The 19,323-nt window shown below is 40.4% G+C and overlaps 1 protein-coding gene across 5 annotated transcripts in view; it reads left to right on the top strand.

Annotated features, from left to right (window-relative positions):
- The window catches only part of GDAP1 (ganglioside induced differentiation associated protein 1), a 52,761-nt gene that overhangs the window by 1,175 nt on the left and 32,263 nt on the right, over positions 1 to 19,323 (top strand). The window lies entirely within an intron of this gene.

Raw genomic sequence — 19,323 nt, 5'->3', positions numbered from 1 at the left:
AATTTCATCTCCTGTGATATATGACCTCCTATTCTGATAGAGCAGAATTAAAGAAAAAAAAAAGAGTGGTTTGATTGGGGGGCTTGGATCAGTGTTCACGTCACAGTCCCCGTCCCCCCCCTCAGTACCTGGCCCACGCTGGGGAAGCTAATGATCCAACCATCAGACCAAATTCGGTGATGAATCCTGGTCACATGCCACCTGAGGCATGTTGCACATATGCTAAGAAGAGTGTTTTGGTTAAGCAATGTCTAAAATAAATTATTAATAGAAACTACAGATTATTATAAGCAAAAACCTTAATGCAAGGTGAAAAAATTGAAAAAAAAATCAGGAACTGAAAGAGTAACAGCCAGGACACGCCCATTAAGCTAAATTAAGCCCAAGAGTAAGCCAGTGTAGCTCCATTTTCTTAAATCTACGCTAACTGAAAATGTTGCACCTATGTAATGTTGCTGAGTTAACAGTACTGTTCAGGCTTTCTTTCACAAATTTACAACCTTATGTTTGTATTGAGTTGCACGACTGTAATGAGTTTCACAAGTAATTATGAATTAATATAATTGTTTCTAACTATATTAAATATTTTTGTCTAAGTTATCAGAGGTCTGTTTCTTACTGAGATACCTGTGACATTTCAAGCTGTGAAATTCAGCTATGGCTTTAATTGTGAACAACAAAAAGTGGTGGGGTTTTTTTTTTGTCATTCATGTACTGGGGACTATAATTATTACATAGTACCATAAGAGTACACTTGGCTCTTGAGTCACAGAAGAAAAGGTCCCTTTTGCAAGGAGATTACAGACTACTATAGAGTGATAATATAGTAAGTAAAGACCTTAAACTATGGAATCTGGAGAACAGTGGTGACCAATTTACAAGCGACAATAGTCTGATTGAAATGCTAGTAAATAAACACAACTATGATATAGTTGGCATCACAGAGACTTGGTGGGATAATACGCATTACTGGAATATTGGTATAGAAAGGTACAGCTTGCTCAGGAAGGACAGGCAGGGAAAAAAGAGGAGGTGTTGCCTTATATATTAAAAATGTATACTCCTGGACTGAGATTGACATGGAATAGGAGACAGACTTTTTGAAAGTCTCTGGATAAGGATAAAAGAGGTAAAAAACAAAGGTGATGTCATGACGGGGCCTACTACAGACCACCTAACCAGGAAGAAGAGGTGGATGAGGCTTTTTTAAAACAACTAACAAAATCATCCAAAGCACAGGACTTGGTGGTGATGGGGGACTTCAACTACTCAGATATCTGTTTGGAAAATAACACAGCAGGGCACAGATTATTCAAGAAGTTCTTGGAATGTAGTGGAAATAATTTTTTATTTCAGAAGGCAGAGAAAGCTACTAGGGGAGAGGCTGTTCTAGATTTGATTTTGACAAATAAGGAGGAACTGGTTGAGAATTTGAAAATGGAAGGCAGCTTGGGTGAAAGTGATCATGAAATGGTAGAGTTCATGATTCTAAAGAATGGTAGGAGGGAGAACAGCAAAATAAAGACAATGGATTTCAAGAAGGCAGACTTTAGCAAACTCAGGAAGTTGGTAGGTCAGATCCCATGGGAAGCAAGTCGAAGGGGAAAAACAGTTGGCAGTTTTTCAGAGAGACATTATTAAGGGCACAAGAGCAAACTATCCCACTGTGTAGGAAAGATAGGAAGTATGGCAAGAGACCACCCTGGTTTAGCCAGGAGATTTTCAATGATCTAAAAATCAAAAGAGTGCTACAAAAAGTGGAAACTGGGTCAAATGACAAAGTATGAATATAAACACACACAATTATGTGGGGACAAAATTAGAAAGGCTGAGGCACAAAACGAGATCAAACCAGCTAGAGACATAAAGGGTAACAAGAAAACATTCTACATATACATTAGAAGCAAGAGGAAGACCAAGGACAGAGTAGGCCCATTACTCAATGAAAGGGAAAAAACAATAACAGAAAATGTGGAAATGGCAGAGGTGCTTAATGATTTCTTTGTTTCAACTTTCACCAAGAAGATTGGGGGTGATTAGACATCTAACATAGTGAATGCCAGTGAAAATAAGGTAGGATCAGAGGCTAAAATAGGGAAAGAACAAGTTAAAAATTACTTAGACAAGTCTTCAGGTCACCAGGGCCTGATGAAATTCATCCTAAAATACTCAAGGAGCTGACTGAGGAGATGTCTGAGCCATTATCTTTAAAAAGTCATGGAAGATGGGAGAGATTCCAGAAGACTGGAAAAGGGCAAGTATAGTGCCCATCTACAAAAAGAAAATAAAGACAACCTGGGGAATTACAGACCAGTCAGCTTAACTTCTATACCCGGAAAGATAATGGAGCAAATAATTAAGCAATCAATTTGCAAACAGCTAGAAGATAATAAGGTGATAAATAACAGTCAGCATGGATTTGTCAAGAACAAATTGTGTCAAACCAATCTGGTAGCTTTCTTTGACAGGTTAACAAGCCTTGTGGATAGCGGGGAAGTGGTAGATGTGGTATATCTTGACTTTAGTAAAGCTTTTGGTACTGTCTTGCATGACCTTCTCATAAACAAACTAGGGAAATGCAATCTAGATGGAGCTACTATACGGTGGGTGCATAACTGGTTGGAAAACTGTGCCCAGAGAGTAGTTATCAGTGGTTCACAGTCATGCTGGAAGGGCATAATGAGTGAGGTCCCACAGGGGTCAGTTCTGGGTCCAGTTGTGTTCAATATCTTCATTAATGATTTAAATAATGGCATAGAGTGTACAGTTATAATGTTTGCAGATGATACCAAGCTGGGAGGGGTTGCAAGTGCTTTGAAGGATAGAATTATAGTTCAAAATGATCTGGGCAAACTGGAGAAATGGTCTGAAATAAACTGGATGAAATTCAATAAAGACAAATGCAAAGTACTCCATTTAGGAAGGAACAATCAGTTGCACACAGACAACATGGGAAATGACTGCCTACGAAGGAGTACTGCGGAAAGGGATTTGGGGGTGTCATAAATATAAAGGGAAGGGTAAACACCTTTAAAATCCTTCCTGGCTTGAGGAAAAACCCTTTCACCTGTAAAGGGTTAAGAAGCTAGGATAACCTCACTGGCACCTGACCACAATGACCAATGAGGAGACAAGATACTTTCAAAGCTGGAGGGCGGGGGCGAAACAAAGGGTCTGTGTCTGTCTGTGTGGTGCTTTGGCCAGGGACGGAACAGGAATGGAGTCTTAGAACTTAGTAAGTAATCTAGCTAGATATGCGTTAGACTCTGTTTTCTTTAAATGGCTGAGAAAATAAGCTGTGCTGAATGGAATGGATATTCCTGTTTTTGTGTCTTTTTGTAACTTAAGGTTTTGCCTAGAGGGATTCTCTATGTTTTGAATCTAATTACCCTGTAAGGTATTTACCATCCTGATTTTACAGAGGTGATTCTTTTTACTTTTTCTTCTATTAAAATTCTTCTTTTAAGAAACTGAATGTTTTTTCATTGTTCTTAAGATCCAAGGGTTTGGGTCTCTGGTCACCTATGCAAATTAGTGAGGATTTTTATCAAACCTTCCCCAGAAAAAAAAAAGGGGGGGGAGGTAAGATTTGGGAGGATTCTGGGGAGAAAGACGTTTCCAAACGAACTCTTTCTCAGTAACTGGTGTTAGACGTTTGATGGTGGCAGCGAAAGTCCAAGGGCAAAAGGTAAAATAGTTTGTACCTTGGGGAAGTTTTAACCTAAGCTGATAAAAGTAAGCTTTGGAGGTTTTCGTGCAGGTCCCCACATCTGTACCCTAGCGTTCAGAATGGGGAAGGAACCTTGACAGGGGATCATAGTGGACCACAAGCTAAATATGCGTCAACCACGTAACACTGGTGGGGGAAAAAAGTGAACATCATTCTGGGACATATTAACAGGAATGTTGTAAGCAAGGCACAAGAAGTAATTCTTCCGCTCTACTCCATCGTAATTCAGCCTCAACCGGAGTATTGTGTCCAGTTCTGGGCGCCAGATTTCAGGAAAGATGTGGACAGATTGGAGAAAGTCCAGAGAAGAGCAACAAAAATGATTAAAGGTCTAGAAAACATGGCTTATGAGGGAAGATTGAAAAAATTGGGTTTGTTTAATCTGGAAAAGAGAAGACTGAGAGGGGACACAATAACAGTTTTCAAGTTCATAAAAAGTTGTTACAAGGAAGAGGGAGAAAAATTGTTCTTCTTAACCGCTGAGGATAGGACAAGAAGCAATGGGCTTAAATTGCAGCAAGGGAGATTTAGGTTGAACATTAGGAAAAATTTCTTGTCAGGGTGGTTAAGCACTGGAATAAATTGCCTAGGGAGGTTGTGGAATCTCCATCATTAGAGATTTTTAAGAGCAGGTTAGACATTTTTAAGAGCAGGAGTGGTCTAGATCAGGAGTGGGCAAACTCTTCAGGGCTTTGGATCTGGCCTGCGGGATTGCCACCCCTGTGGTGCCCTGGGGTTAAGGCGGGGGGGGGGGCGGGCAGGCAGAGGGCTCTGTGCGTTGCCCTCACCTGCAGGCACTGCCCCCTGCAGTTCCCATTGGCCAGGAACAGGGAACCACGGCAGGGACGTGGTGCTGGGAGCGGCACGGGGCCAGGGCAGGCAGGGAGCCTGCCTTAGCCCTGTTGCGCACCACAGCCACCCTGGAGCTGTTCCAGGTAAGTGGCACCAGGCCAGAGCCTGCACCCCAAACCCCTCTGGAACCCAGCACCCCAACCCCCTGCCTTGATCCCCCCTGCTGCACCCCGCACTCTTCCTGCCTCCCAGCCCCTTGCCCTGAGCCCCCTCCCACACGTTGCACCCCGCCCTGCACCCCACTCCCTGTCCTGAGCCCCCTCCCGCACTTTGCACCCCCTCTTGCATCCCAACCCCATGCCCTGAGCACCCTCATATGCCCCTTGCCCTGAGCCCCTTCCTGCACACTGCACTCCCTCCCATACCCCTGCCCCAGCCCTACATTCATGGCTCTGCTTGTAATTTCCCCACCCAGATGTGGCCCTTGGGCCAAAAAGTTTGCCCACCCTTTGTCTAGATAATACTTAGTCCTGCCATGAGTGCAGGGGACTGGACTGGATGACCTCTCGAGGTCCCTTCCAGTCCTATGATTCTGTGATTTGGAGCACATCACTGGACATCAGCAATACCAGGAGAGAGGAGCTGGAGTGTCATTGAGAATCAAAGTCGGGAAAGTAACTAAATTACTTCTCTGTTGGATTGTATTTACTGAGGGACAACCTATCCTAAATTCTCAATTACTGAGGGAAAATCTATACTTATTGCTATATTTGCTTTCCATAAGCCACTCTTAGTATAACTTTTTATGAGTGATGTACTCAAATATTTGGATACTAATATTTGTAACTATCATTAAATTTATTAGTATAAATATGGGATATTGCAAATAATGTACTATATGTATTTTTTGACTTTTAAAATAAAACTTTGGGATAATTTAAGCATTATACCCAGATTTATAGATATTCTTTCCTTAACCTATGTATTAAATAATATTAACATTAGCTTTAATAAAAAAAATTTAAATGTCAGTCTCTTCTTTGTCCTGAATGATCTTAATAGTGTAGTAACACAGACTTTTCTAACTTTCCATGTAAATAAAAAGCATTGGATTCTCGTGTCTGGGCTACATTAAAAGAAATTAGGTTTCCCTGCAGTGACATCATGCAATAATCTTTTCATTGTGATTAAGGCATATTATTGTTTGTGGTCCTAGGTTAGATTAACCTGATTTTTAAAGACACATTAGATTTTGTTTAGTTTTTCCTTCTTCATGCTGCCACTGCAGGGCAGATTTAAGGTTGTTTGTAAGTGCCTTTTGTAGCCAGGCAAGGTACTAACAAACTTCAATAGGATTTTATTTTTTAAAGTGGAAACCTGTTTTCCAAGCTGCTGTTGCATCCTCAGTAGCACTCCCTCAGCCTCTTCAACTCCTCCCCGCTCCTTCCTGTTTCCTGTCCTTTCAGACTCCCAACAGCCAGTGCTCCCAATTATAATAATTACAAGCAACATCTAAACACCACATTCCCTCCTCTCTTAAGAAACTCTTCCAATTACAATAAACATTGTTCTAACCACAGGAACAAATAGGAAACAAGGCACTATACTGTTGACAGAAATATTACACTAAAAACACTATAGATAATACATAACATAGTCTCTAGTCCAGACAGGTGGTCATCTGGGTCTGACAAGCCGTCTCTCAAGCCCCGGTTCCAGAGCAATGTCTTGTTGTGTGGATACTACGGTGAAGTCATCCAATGCAGACTGGGTGTTGGCATAATCTCCTCTTGGTGCATAGGTAGGTGCAGGATAAGAAGCATTCCATACCTGCCCATCAGAAAGTCAGTAGGTGTAAGGTCCCTTCTTCTCTATGATTTTAAGAGGAGCTGTGAATTTATGGTCCCCTTTGTGTAAAATTCCAGGTTTTCATATTCTTACGAAGGAAACACACTGGAACTTTGGTTCCTTAGCACCCCGCCGCCTGTCTGTGAAAGCCTTATACTTTGCTTGGTTCTGTTCAACTGTTTTTCTCACATCATCCTCGGTTGGGGCCTCAGGTTGTGCCTTTAAAAATCCAGTAATGTTCAGTTTAGTATTCATCTGTTTCCCATGCAGTAACTCTGCGGGTGATCTTTGCATTGTGGCATGTGATGTAGCCCAGCATGCTTGCAAGAAATCAGTATTGAAGGTTATACACAATCGCCCTTCCAGTTTAGCTGTTTGCAAACTCTCTTTCAAACTTCTGTTAAATCATTCGATTTCCCCATTGGCTTGAGGGTAGTATAGGGATAACCTTCTGTGTAAAATGTTCCTCTCTGCTAGAAAAGTTTCAAACTCCAGGGAAGTAAATTGACTACCATTATCTGAAACCAGTTCTTTGGGGTTACCTTCCCTCCTAAAAACTGAAGAGAGGAACTTGATTACTGTAGCAGAAGAGATTTGCAATGTAAACACTACCTCAGGCCATTTACTGAAATAGTCTATTAAGGTGATGGCATAATGGCAGTCAATTGGAGCAGTATCAAAGGGTCCTACAACGTCAATCGCCACTTTTTCCCATGCAGATTCAGAAAGAGGAACAGGCTGTAATGGAGGGGTACATGTCACTGCTGTCTTATCATGCATTTGGGAAGTGACACAGGATTTTATGAGTGCTTCAGTTTGAGAGTCCATCCCTCGCCACCAATACAGATCCCGTAGTCGTTGTTTGGTTCTGACAATTCCTTGATGAGTATCGTGTGCCAGGTGTATGAGTTTTGACTGTAATTCTTCTGGCACAAGTAGCCGGTGTGTACCTCGTAGCACACAGCCATCGAGCAAAGAAAGTTCATCCCGAACTCTAAAATAAGGCAGCAAAACTGGGTCAAGGTTTTTAGGGTTACTGGGCCATCTCTTTGTCAGAAATTCCCGTAGTTTTTGTTGAATTGGACACGCTGAACAAGCAGCTTGAAATTGTCTCTTGTAACTGCAGTGAGAGTGCTTGTAATAAGCACAACTACTACATCCTCATCCTCCGGTGGACCATCTGGTGAAGGCAAAGGCAGGCGAGAAAGGCAATCAGCTACCACATTTTGGTTTCCAGGCTTATATTCCAGTTCATAATTGAAAGAGAGTAGTCTTGCAGACCATCTAGCAATACGATATCCTGCTCTTCCCCGTCCTTTCGTGATGGGCAACGTCGTCAAAGGGCTGTGGTCTGTGCGCAACTTGAACGTGCGGCCCCACAGGTAAGTTCTCCATTTTTCAGTAGCCCAGACACAAGCAAGTGCTTCTTTTTTGACTGTAGAATATTTTCTCTCAGCATTACTTAGTGTCCTTGAAGCAAATACAACAGTCCTCTCTGAGTTGTCCTCATGAAGTTGTGTGAGGACAGCCCCAAGTCCATAATCAAAAGCATCAGTAGTTACAATTGTGGGCAATGCAGGACTGAATAGTGCAAGTACTGGACTATGTACAATCATGTCTTTCACCGTTTCGAAACTAGCTTGTGCATCCGTTGTCCACACTAAGGTTGAACTTCGCTGTAGTAATTCTCGTAACAGTTCAATGACAGATGCATAATTGGGAATGAATTTTGCATGCCAGGAGGTAAGACCCGAGAAGGAACGTAACGTTTGCAAATCTGTTGGAGGAGGAGCATTTGAAATTGCCAGGATATGAGCCGGATCAGGTTTTAGTCCAGCCTGTGAAATTGTATGCCCCAGAAAGGAGAGTTCAGTTTGTCTAAATTTGCATTTGGACCTATTGAGCTTGAGGCCTGCTTTGCTGATGCAGTTTAGTACAGACTGCAGGTTATTGTCATGCTCCTCCGAAGTATTTCCAAACACGATAATATCATCCAAATAGCACTGAACTCCATGTTGATTCTTCAAAATCAATGACATCATTGTTTGGAAGGCACTTGGGTCTGATGGGAGACCATATGGAACACGTTTAAAATGGAATAGTCCCTCGTGTAATAAAAATGCTGTGAGGTCTCTGCTATCTTCATGCAATATAATCTGGTGGTATGCACTCTGCAACTCAAGAGTAGAAAACATCTTTTCTCCATGGAGTTCTACAAATACTACTTCTGTGTGAGGAAGAGGATGGCTGTCAATCACAATAGCTTTATTTGGCTCCCTTAAGTCCACACAAGGTGAATGCCTCTACCCTTCTTCTGCGTCACTACTATAGGTGAAACCCATTCTGAGGAGTTAATGTCTTCTTCAATGATGTCTTCTTGAACAAGTTTTCTAAGTTCCTCTGAAACAGCTTCCCTGACTGAAAATGGTAAGCGCCGTAATTTTTGTCGTACAGGCATCACATTATTCCGCATTTTAACTTTATGCGGAAACCCATAAGCACAGCCGAGTTTCTGCTCAACCTGGTGTTGGGTCTCAGCTGAAACTGGTGTGTGTACCGCAAGAGTGCTTTGCTGAGGAAGATCAATTCATCCATTAACTACTCTGAGATTTAAAGCAGCCAATAAATTTCTGCCAAGGATAGGAGTGCCTTTGTGGACAATGTAGAACTCTGCAGTTACACAACAATCACCAAAAGTAACTATTGCTGGCAGGCAGCCACGTACTAGAATATGTTTTTTCAAATAGCACACCAAGTGAAGCTTGGGTTCAGTAAGAAGCACATCTTTAAAGTAATGCAAATAGATGGAATCAGGTAGTATAGATACTGCTGAGCCAGTGTCCAACATTAGCTGAATAGAGTGCCTGAGGGTATGGTGGAAACATTTACCGTGCACTTTATTTGTTCTGGAATATGTGCAGTAGTGATTTTGTCCACGCTCAGCACAGTAACATCTGGTATTGTAAGTGCATGCACCTGTTGACTGAACTGGCTGCTGCGACATACTTCAGCAAAATGCCCAGTCTTTTTACAATGATTGCACTGAGCTACTTTTGCCGGACATCCTGTGTAGCTTGGGAGGTTTTGTGGGGATCCACAGTGAAAGCATGCTTTTACTGTATTTTGAATTTGCTGATTTGGTCGTTTTTCATTAGTTTTCCTCTTGTAATTGTTTGCAGCGATAGTGCACTTTTCTGCAAAGAAGTCACAGCTTGGACTGTGCCTTCTGTATCCATGCTCATTATTTTGGCTTCAGCTGTAGCTGACGCAATCTGGGTAGTAATGGCTATTGTTTTTTCTAGTGTAAGTTGTGGTTCTAGAAGTAAACGTTGTCTTGCAAGAAGCATGGTTGTTTTCTCAATGAGCTGGTCTCTAATCATCTCATCTGCCATATTCCCAAAGGCATAAGTTACAATCAGACTCCTCAGGGAAGCAATATACTGCATTATAGTCTCCCCTGGTTTCTGCTCATGCTGGTGAAATCTGTAGCGATTAGCTACTACATTCACTTTTGGTACAAAAAAGTTCTTTAATGCACTGAGTGCAGTCTCATATTTATCGTCTGCAAGGGGAAAAGTGTAAAATATACGCTGCCTTTCTGCTCTAAGGCAGTGGATTAGCAGAGCATGCTTTTTTACTTCAGAAATCTCTGTAGCACTGATTGCAAGCAGATAAGTCTCAAACATCTGGATCCAGGCAGTAAAAGCAATTGGAGGCTCACCTGGATTTTATAGAAAGGGTGCAGGTGGGTTCAGAGGCAGAAGATACATCCTCGTCCCCAAAATGTTGTAGTAGCCAGGCAAGGTACTAACAAACTTCAACAGGACTTTATTTTTAAAGTGGAAACCTCTTTTTCAAGTAGCTGTTGCACCCTCAGTAGCTCTCCCTCAGCGTCTTCAACTCCTCCCCCTCCTTCCTGTTTCCTGTCCTTTCAGACTCCCAACAGCCAGTGCTCCCAATTCTAATAATTACAAGCGACATCTAAACACCACACCTTTCCATACCTTAACGTGGATTTCTGGTAAATTTAACCTTAACTCTGAATGTCTTTGGCTTATAATGCTTGGTATTGGGATAATTGTAACATCTCTGCACTGTATTTTACTCTAACTTATTAATATATGCACTCAACCTTAACACTGTTAATTAAAAATTCTTAGATAAAAACTATTTCATGCATGAACAGTAAACAAGAAACCAAAAGAGAATGTTACCATATGATATTTCTAAAGATTTGAAAATATGAGGTATCACTTAAATATTTTTTTTAAATTTCTTTTATGGCCATATTTACCAGTATGCACTGGCTGCTTTCAAGCCACCCTGGAGCAATGCAAAGCAGCCGTTGCATTCTAGCCAATCAAACTGTATTTACAGCTGTCTTGCATCATCAAATTAGCTGTTTTCAACCATGAAGTATGTCCTGTATCTGTATTTTTATCTTCATATAAAACACAGTCCTTTGCTTGTGAATGTGTCTACTTATGGAAACTGAGTGATTGGAAATTAGCTAACCCTTTGTGACCTGGGACAGATTTCCAGTTAGGCACAGTAGGTGTATTCCTTGGGATGCCAGCGTTCTAGGGGCGCCTAAAATCTCACAGTTTGCCGCTCCTGGGTCTTGGCAGGGGGCGTGGCTGGCTGAGGGGAGACTGCCCCATGCAGCTCTGCTGGAACCTGCCAGCAGGGAACAGTGTTGCCATACTGGTTGCTCGCTCAGCCCGGCAGACACAGTCACTTCCTAGAGGGGCTGGTAAGTGCAGGTGGGGGGCAGGGTGCAGGAGAGTGGGTCTCTGGGTGGGCTTGGGGGGGCGGGGGGTTCTGGGCAGAGAGGGGGTAGGCGGCTCTGGGCAGTTAGGGAGGTCTGTGTGTGTTGGGGCGCTAGGCAGTGAGGGGTCTGTGTGGGGCACTTGGCAGTTGTGGTGGTGGGGCTGGACGCCTAAAAGTTTAGTGGCGGGGTACCCTAGCCACCTGTGGCAGTTCGGAGCTCCGAGCTCCTGTGGGCAGTGAGGGTACTCTGCAGCTCCCGGCTGCCGCTGGGCAGCGAGAGCCCCCAGAGCTCCAAGCCACCGCGGGCGGTGGGGCACCCCACAGCTACTGGCCACTGCTGGGAGGTGAAGGGCTCCACAGTTCTGTGCTGCCAAGGGTGGCGGGGGGAGGGGCCCTGCAGCTCGTGGGGGGAGGGGCCCTGCAGCTCCGAGCCACAGGTAGCAGGGGACCTTACCTGCTACATATGTGATTGTTTTAATTACATGTATTTTTGTGGTTGTGTTAAATTTTTAAATTATTGTTCATATTTTCCATAAAAAATGAAAAGAAAATATAAAGGTCAGCTGTAGGCGGGGGGCAGGGCAGCGCTGAAGGTGCTGTGCCTAGGAGCGTGCAAGGTGTAAATCCAGCCCTGTTTATCACTGATTTTAGAAAAAGAGCACAAACAGATTATCCACAACAAGAGAGTGAGTGAGTGAAGTACAGGCAAATTAGGGTTATCACAAATATCACTACAAAGTGCTAATATTGGTAGAATTTTAATGGTAGGTATAACAGGAATTTAGAAAAAAAGATCTCCACATATATGTAGTTACCTCTTTCCTGGAGTTTGGTACTACTAATAAAGAAATGATCAATCAGATAGTAATAGTCAGCTCAGGAGCTGCTGGGGTTCCTATCTCAGGACAGCTCAGCCCCTATTATAGATTCTCTTACCAGAAAGCCATTGCTATCTTTTCAGACAGTCTAAATAGAAGCAGGTAGATGAAATCCCTTTGTGGCACTCTCTTAACTGCATTTTGTTATCTGATCCATCTTGACTGTTTGCTATATTTGACTTTGCAATTGCACACTGCTGTTTTGCTTTCTATGCTCATTTAGAAACAGAAATTGTAGGTAATTCCTTTTTTAAAAATGAATTTTGTGCTCCAAAGATGTACTAGATTGTTAGCCCTAGAAACTGAAGCCTTTAAATTAAACAGAAAATTTCTAGCAAGCACTGCCATATTACATGCTTCTCTACATTGCTTCACCAATAAAAACCAAAACTCTGTTTTGGATGAGAGGGTAGTTCTGTATCTATTTTGCCTCTGTCCTTGGCTATTCTCTTAAGATTAGCAGTTACTGTCTGTGTTGATAGTTTGTGTGATGAGGAAATATATTCACTAGGCAGTGGCTTGGAACCACCAACCCCTTTTACAAATATATAAACTGTCATTCACAGATAATACAATTAAACAATTGTGTAGAGTTGTGCAACAGTTTAGTATGTGTCCTTTGAAATTTCAGGTTAAGTCTTAGATTCTGCCCTTTTCAAGAAAAAAAGCACTGAAGCCGAATGTTGGTAGAACTCTCTGTGCTTTAAGAGCAATGGAATTTAGATTGTATGACTTAACAGAGAGACTTTGAATCTTTGTTTCATGCTCTAACTGTGAACAGGCTATCATCTGTGCTTCTAGCATATGCTATTTGCATTTTTGTCTGTACAATGTGCCTTGTTCAGGCTGTCCAATCCACAGCGTGATTCCTAATAATTTATTTATCAAATCATTAGGGCTGTCAATTAATTGCAGTTAACTCAAGCGATTAACTCAAAACAAATTAACTTGATAAATTAATTGCAATTAATGGCAGTTTTAATTGCACTGTTAAATAATAGAATACCAATTTAAATTTATTATAATATTTTTTTGTTGTTTTTCTACATTTTCAAATATATTGATTTCAATTACCACACAGAATACAAAGTGTATAGGGCTCACTTTATTATTTTTTATTACAAATATTTGCACTGTAAAAAAGATACACAAAAGAAATAGTATTTTCCAGTTCACCTCATGCAAGTACTGTAGTACAATCTCTTTATTGTGAAAGTAACTTACAAATGTAGATTTGTTTGTTATGTGACTGCACTGAAAAATAAAACAATGTAAAACTTTACAGCCTACAAGTCCACTCAGTCCTGCTTCTTGTTCAGCCAATTCATAGATATTAAGGTCAGAAGGGGCCATTATGATCATCTAAGACAAAGAAGTTTGTTTATATTTATGGGAGATAATGCTGCCCACTACTTATTTATAATGTCACCTGAAAGGGAGAGTAGGTGTTCGCATGGCACTGTTGTAGCCGGCGTTGCAAGGAATTTTCTTGCCAGATATGCTAAACATTCGTATGCCCCTTCATGCTTCAACTACCATTCCAGAGGACATGCTTCCATGATGATGACAGGTTCTGCCCAATAACTATCCAAAGCAGTGCGGTCTGATGCATGTTCATTTTCATCATCTGAGTCAGATGCCACTAACAGAAGGTTGATTTTCTTTTTTGGTGGTTCGGGTTCTGTGGTTTCCGAATTGGAGTGTTGCTCTTTTAAGACTTCTGATAGCATGTTCAATATCTCATCACTCTCAGATTTTGGAAGGCATTTCAGATTCTGAGCAGGAGACATACAATTTGGCCCCAGGGTGTTCAGTCACAAACTTAATTAATGCATTATTTTTTTAATGAGCGTAATCAGCATTGAAGCAGATCTCTGGAATGGTGACTGAAGCATTAAGGGGCATACAAATGTTTAGCATATATAGCATGTAAATACCTTGCAATGCTGGCTACAGAAGTGCCATGTGAACTCCTGTTCTCACTTTCAAGTGACATTGTAAATAAGTAGTGGGCAGCATTATCTCCCGTAAATGCAAACTAACTTGTTTGTCTTAGCAATTGGCTGAACAAGAAGTAGGACTGAGTGGACTTGTAGGCTCTAAAGTTTTACTTGTTTTGTTTTTGAGTGCAGTTATGTAAACTATAATTCTACATTTGTAAATTGCACTTTCACGAACAAGAGATTGCACTACAGTACTTGTACGAGGTGAATTGAAAAAATACTATTTCTTTTGTTTTTTACAGTGCAAATATTTGTAATAAAAATAATAATATAAAGTGAGCACTTTACACTTTGTATTCTGTGTGGTAGTTGAAATCAATATATTTGAAAATGTAGAAAAACATCCAAAAATACTTATAATAAATTTAAATGGGTTTTCTAATATTAACAGTGCGATCTAAACTGCCATTAATCATGATTTTTTAAATCCCGCGATTAATCATGATTCATTTTTTTAAAATTGTTTGACAGCCCTACAAATCATCCTGTAGTGAGTGTGGTTGACATTATGGACCTAGTCCTGCCATGAGTGAAATATTGAATTAGGCCAAGTCTTATTAACCTCAGCTGGTAATGAGGATTTCTGCATCTTGCAGGATTAGGGCCCTTGTGAGAAATAGACAGTCTTTTTCTGAAATATCATAGTCCAACTATCTTATTCAGTACATAATCAAGAATATAATACATGCTGCATCCATAATAAATGTTCTTGTCCTACTGGTGATTGTTACAATCACAAAATATGTATAAACTGCATCACTTGTTGCATAAAGAGGCTTCATTCTGTCATTTTTTGAAATATCTAACAATGTGAGTAATATGTAATTTATATGAGTAACTTGCTTTAAATTAGACATGTGGCCACACATCCTCCCCTTGTGCCCCCTTATGGTAGGGCACAGTGCAGCACAGACCTGCCTGTTTCACTCCTGGTCTTCCACTGCTCAGCCTCCAGCATTTTCCACAGTGAGGTAACTTTGACCTTCCACGGCACGAAAAGTCCAGAATAAACACACACAAATGTAATCCTTCTTTCAGGAAGGCCCCAATAAGCAGCAGTCATCCCCACTTCCTAGTCCCAGTCTGTCTTCTCTCCTAGAATGAAAACTCAAAGTCTGCTCTTCTTCCCAGCCTGGCAACTGAGATAGGCACTCGTTTTTTAAGCTCCCCTCTTGAAGCCTGACAACCACATTAGGAGTCACAGGTGAGAGTGGTTGGGCCCTCAGTAGATATGATAATAAACATATCTTTAGAAGTTGCTGTAAAAGAGAGAAATCTGTTACATATAGAGTAAGGATCAGTTTTATCTAGTCTTTGGTTTATGAACTTCAAATTTTCCACTGTCATTAAGTCACATGATGTCTCTATATACTAGCTTTGATGTTTGGAGCCCTCATTTAGATGAAAGATGTGTAAAGCCTCATATAAGGAGGCTCAACTGTCAGTTATTTCACTGAAAGTCAGCAGTAAATTTTGATTGGCAGTTTGGTTCCATAGTCATTTGTTTTATATGATAGCATTAGAAATATTTTGCTAAATTTGCCCAATTTTGACCAAGCAATATGATTTTAATTTGGCAGGCGGTGCTCCGTCCAAACCAGAAAGACTGGCAGATCTGAGAGGCTGACATTTTCCACAGAATGTCAGAAGGGTACCAACAGTTAAATATAGAGGCTAAAGTAGTGATTTTGGATGCTTCAGTTTTTGGCTGTTTAGCTTGAAAGACTTGAATAGGGCCTGATTTTCAAAGTGTGGGAGTTCAACACTTCTTGAAGATCGGGTACCTATAAAGTGTCTCTGGTTGGGCACCTAAAATACTAGCCACTTTAGAAAATGTTGACAGTCCCTAATAATATACCCTATTCCAAATTCTCTTAATCTGCAGTATGAGGATACAATTAGACCTTACATAAATTTGCCTTTCCAAATTCTGCTTAAAATGATATTTTGATAGGCCTAAAACAAACAATCATTCCTGAATATAATGTTCCATGTGGCTGTAGCTGTATGTTTAGTGTTAAAATATATTACAAATGTAAAAGCAGTAACATTAATGTGTGAAAAACTTACTTGTGTCATTTCATCTAAAACTTTTTGGGATTATGAAATAAGAGATGATTTTTTTTACTGGTTTTTGCTGCCTCCCAAATTATATAGTTGAGGTTGATTTATATATCCTTCTGTTATGAGTAATGTAGTTAGTGCTTATGAATGAGTGAAACTGAAGAGAGTTAGGATTTATATTTTGTCATTAGGTGTTGGTGGTATAAATAAATTGGGGTATAACTTCACTGGGCCTTTAAAGATGGAGGTGTGCCTTCATACTGGTTTCAGAAGTTACCCTTTCATTCCTGTTGATGGAGGCAGCTGTGTTTTGGTGATTGCTTTTATTTTAGAGACGTTAGCACATATAAAAGCTGTGATTGCTTGAAAGCTCTGGAGGATGAAATCCTCAATTTAAGCACAGAAAAGATTCAGAGCTAGCAGTTATAGTGTGAATTTTCTCAAATCTTTCTACAGATGTGACTTGGCCTCTAAGGGAGAGAGGGCATTTTAGATTCATCATCTGGCCTCTGAATTCTATTATATAAGGGTGCCAGTTATAGTTGTGGGGGTTTTATTTCGATGTTTTTCATTTGTCTGTCTTGCCATATTACCTTAATATTTGAGTTCCTTAGAAATTAACATAAATTCCAAACCTCTACCCCTGGACCCAGAATTCTTCTTTGTCTTGATCCCACTGAATTATTAAGCTTCCATTTATAAATAGCTTATAAAGGGGTTAATAAATAAATTATAAATTTTAATAAATGGTTAGTCAACTGTTAGACTCCAACAGGTCCATAGGTAGCTTATAACCATCTGTGACATCCTGTCCTGGTTTGCTTATAACCATCTATAACGCTTACTAATCATGTCTCTCTCATGCTTATAATAGCTATTAATCATTTATGAACCTTTTATAAACTGTTTATAAATGGAACTTAATAATAAAGTGTGACTGCCTTCTCTCATCTCTTCCCATGAGGAGTGGATTTTTAAAAAAATCCTTATTATACTAGCAAAATTATTGCAGAGAGAGGGATCTTGCATTATGTCTATTGGCAACTAGACAGAGACTCACTTCACAGAGGAGAGCAGGCTTTGAGAGCCATCAGGTGACGGTGGTAGCAACCAAATGTTGCCAATCTGTCTTAGATTTGAACTCATAAAACAGAGGAGCAAGGCAGCCTGTTACCAATCTGTTGAACAATTTAGTTGTGGTTTTCTAGAAAGATTAGGTCAATAGTGTTTGATGTAACCCAGTTGGATCCAAAAACATTCTAAAACACTGTCCAATCAGATTAGTTTAGTGTCTGTTACTGAGGGAAATACTTTATAGAAAAATATTTAAAAATAAGTTTAGACTTGCAAGTAACTTTCCCACCAGTAAATTTTTTTATTTTTTAATTTTTATTTCATCCTATCGTGCTTAGAGTGAGTGTTGAAAGATGAGCAGCCAAGCAGTGGTCAGCCAGAGGGAGAAGAGCGTCATACAGCCCCCAGAATAGCAACAGCAGTAAATATGGTCATGCTGTTCCTCCACTCAGATAGACCCGGATCACATTTACAGCACCCATTGGGTCCATTGGCTACCAGACATTCAGGAGCTTTGATGAAACGTTTACAAATGTAACTGCAGTTAAGAAGACCTTATTCCAGCGTCAAACAAGCTGACATCAACCAAAAGGAGGAGACATGATAATGGGCCACAGTGTGCAGGCATCATACAGTCTATGGGGAGAAAAAAATTAAATCACCAGCTGGTTCAATGCTTCAAGATATTAATTGTGTTCTTGTTCCACTCACATCTACATGGGAACTTGCTGTAATTTGTAGCTGACTCATGGCCACTGAAGCACACAGGTTTTGCATAATGGGAAAGGTGGACTGCAAAATGATTCTCTCTGTGACTGTCTTATGTTTTATATAATGCCTATCACAGTGGTATCAAAGTGCCTCACATAATGAAGGAGCAGAAAAGCCCAGACTGAAAAGGTGTTTTTTTTTTCACTGTTCTCTCATATATTTAAAAATATCTCGTGATATAAGACATAATATTCTGCATTATCAGTGGCAAACACACTGTCTGAGAAGGGGTGCTCACGCTAGTCCAACTGGCTGGGAAAACCCTGTTTACTACTTAGATTTAGAAAAAAGGGGATCTTTTTCCAGGATCCAAAAATGACTTCTGACTTCTGTATACAAAACTCTGCTCATCATTTTCATGTGATTCCCCCAAACTGACTCTGCTGTTAACTCACAGTTAATTTCTATCCTAATTTCCATGCTTTGCTTACCTGAGACTATAATGTGTAAGTCAAATTCTGCCCTCATTTACACACTATCTAGCTCTTCTGAACTGTAGAGTATTGCATGTGGTAAATCTGGGCATTTTTTGCCCTGTAGCTCTATGCCCGTCTTCACAATTTGAAAAGCTGGTTTCAGTTCTTTTGCAGCTTCTCTGCTTTGTTGGTTTCTTCTTCCCACCCACTATGTCACTTGGAGTGTTACTGGAGTAGGTTTGTTATTTCAGACACATACCAACGCCTGCTGCACTCATTTCTCCCCTACAGTCTTGCACAGGGCACAGAGTCAACTTCATACTTTCATTTGTATCAGTTACACACACAGGATCTAAATTCATCCCTTCCTCTATATAGCCTAATATATTCTGTCAGATGATAACTCAATATATACTAAATAGTAATTCTGTTTGCTTTTTCACTATAATTTTCAATTTGTTTTGGTGGAATCAATATATTTCTCTCCTTATGGAAACCTTGCTGAGACACACATGATAAAGGAACTGTGTTTTCAGAGTAGCAGTCCAATGACGCTATTTAGTTAAGAAAAAATCATGCCATCATGTTGCAGTTCGTGCCAAAAGAACATAGACAACTATTCAGTGCCCAGTATCCACTGCTGCCCAAAACCTTATCTTGTCCTATTTATACTTTCACAACTGAGATCTTGTTTAAGAGCTGGGTGAATATTGTATTTGCATTTTTAAAACAAACAAATTTGCTCCAGCGTTGGCTATGTTCCTATTGTGTTTATTCGCAGAAAACACATTTTAAATTCAGATGTGAATTGACTTCTGCTGGAAGTACTTGTGTGTGCTCATCCAATCAGGACTAAGCAACACAGCTCAAATTTCAAATGTTGACTCCTAAATGCTTGCAGAGAACTACTTATGATCAATAAATATACTAAAAAAAGATTAATATACAATAGAATCATTTTGAATAAGGGACCACAC

This window comes from Chelonia mydas, chromosome 2 (genome assembly GCF_015237465.2).
Source record: "Chelonia mydas isolate rCheMyd1 chromosome 2, rCheMyd1.pri.v2, whole genome shotgun sequence".
NCBI lineage: Eukaryota > Metazoa > Chordata > Testudines > Cheloniidae > Chelonia > Chelonia mydas.
This window is presented reverse-complemented; position numbering and strand designations above follow the sequence as displayed.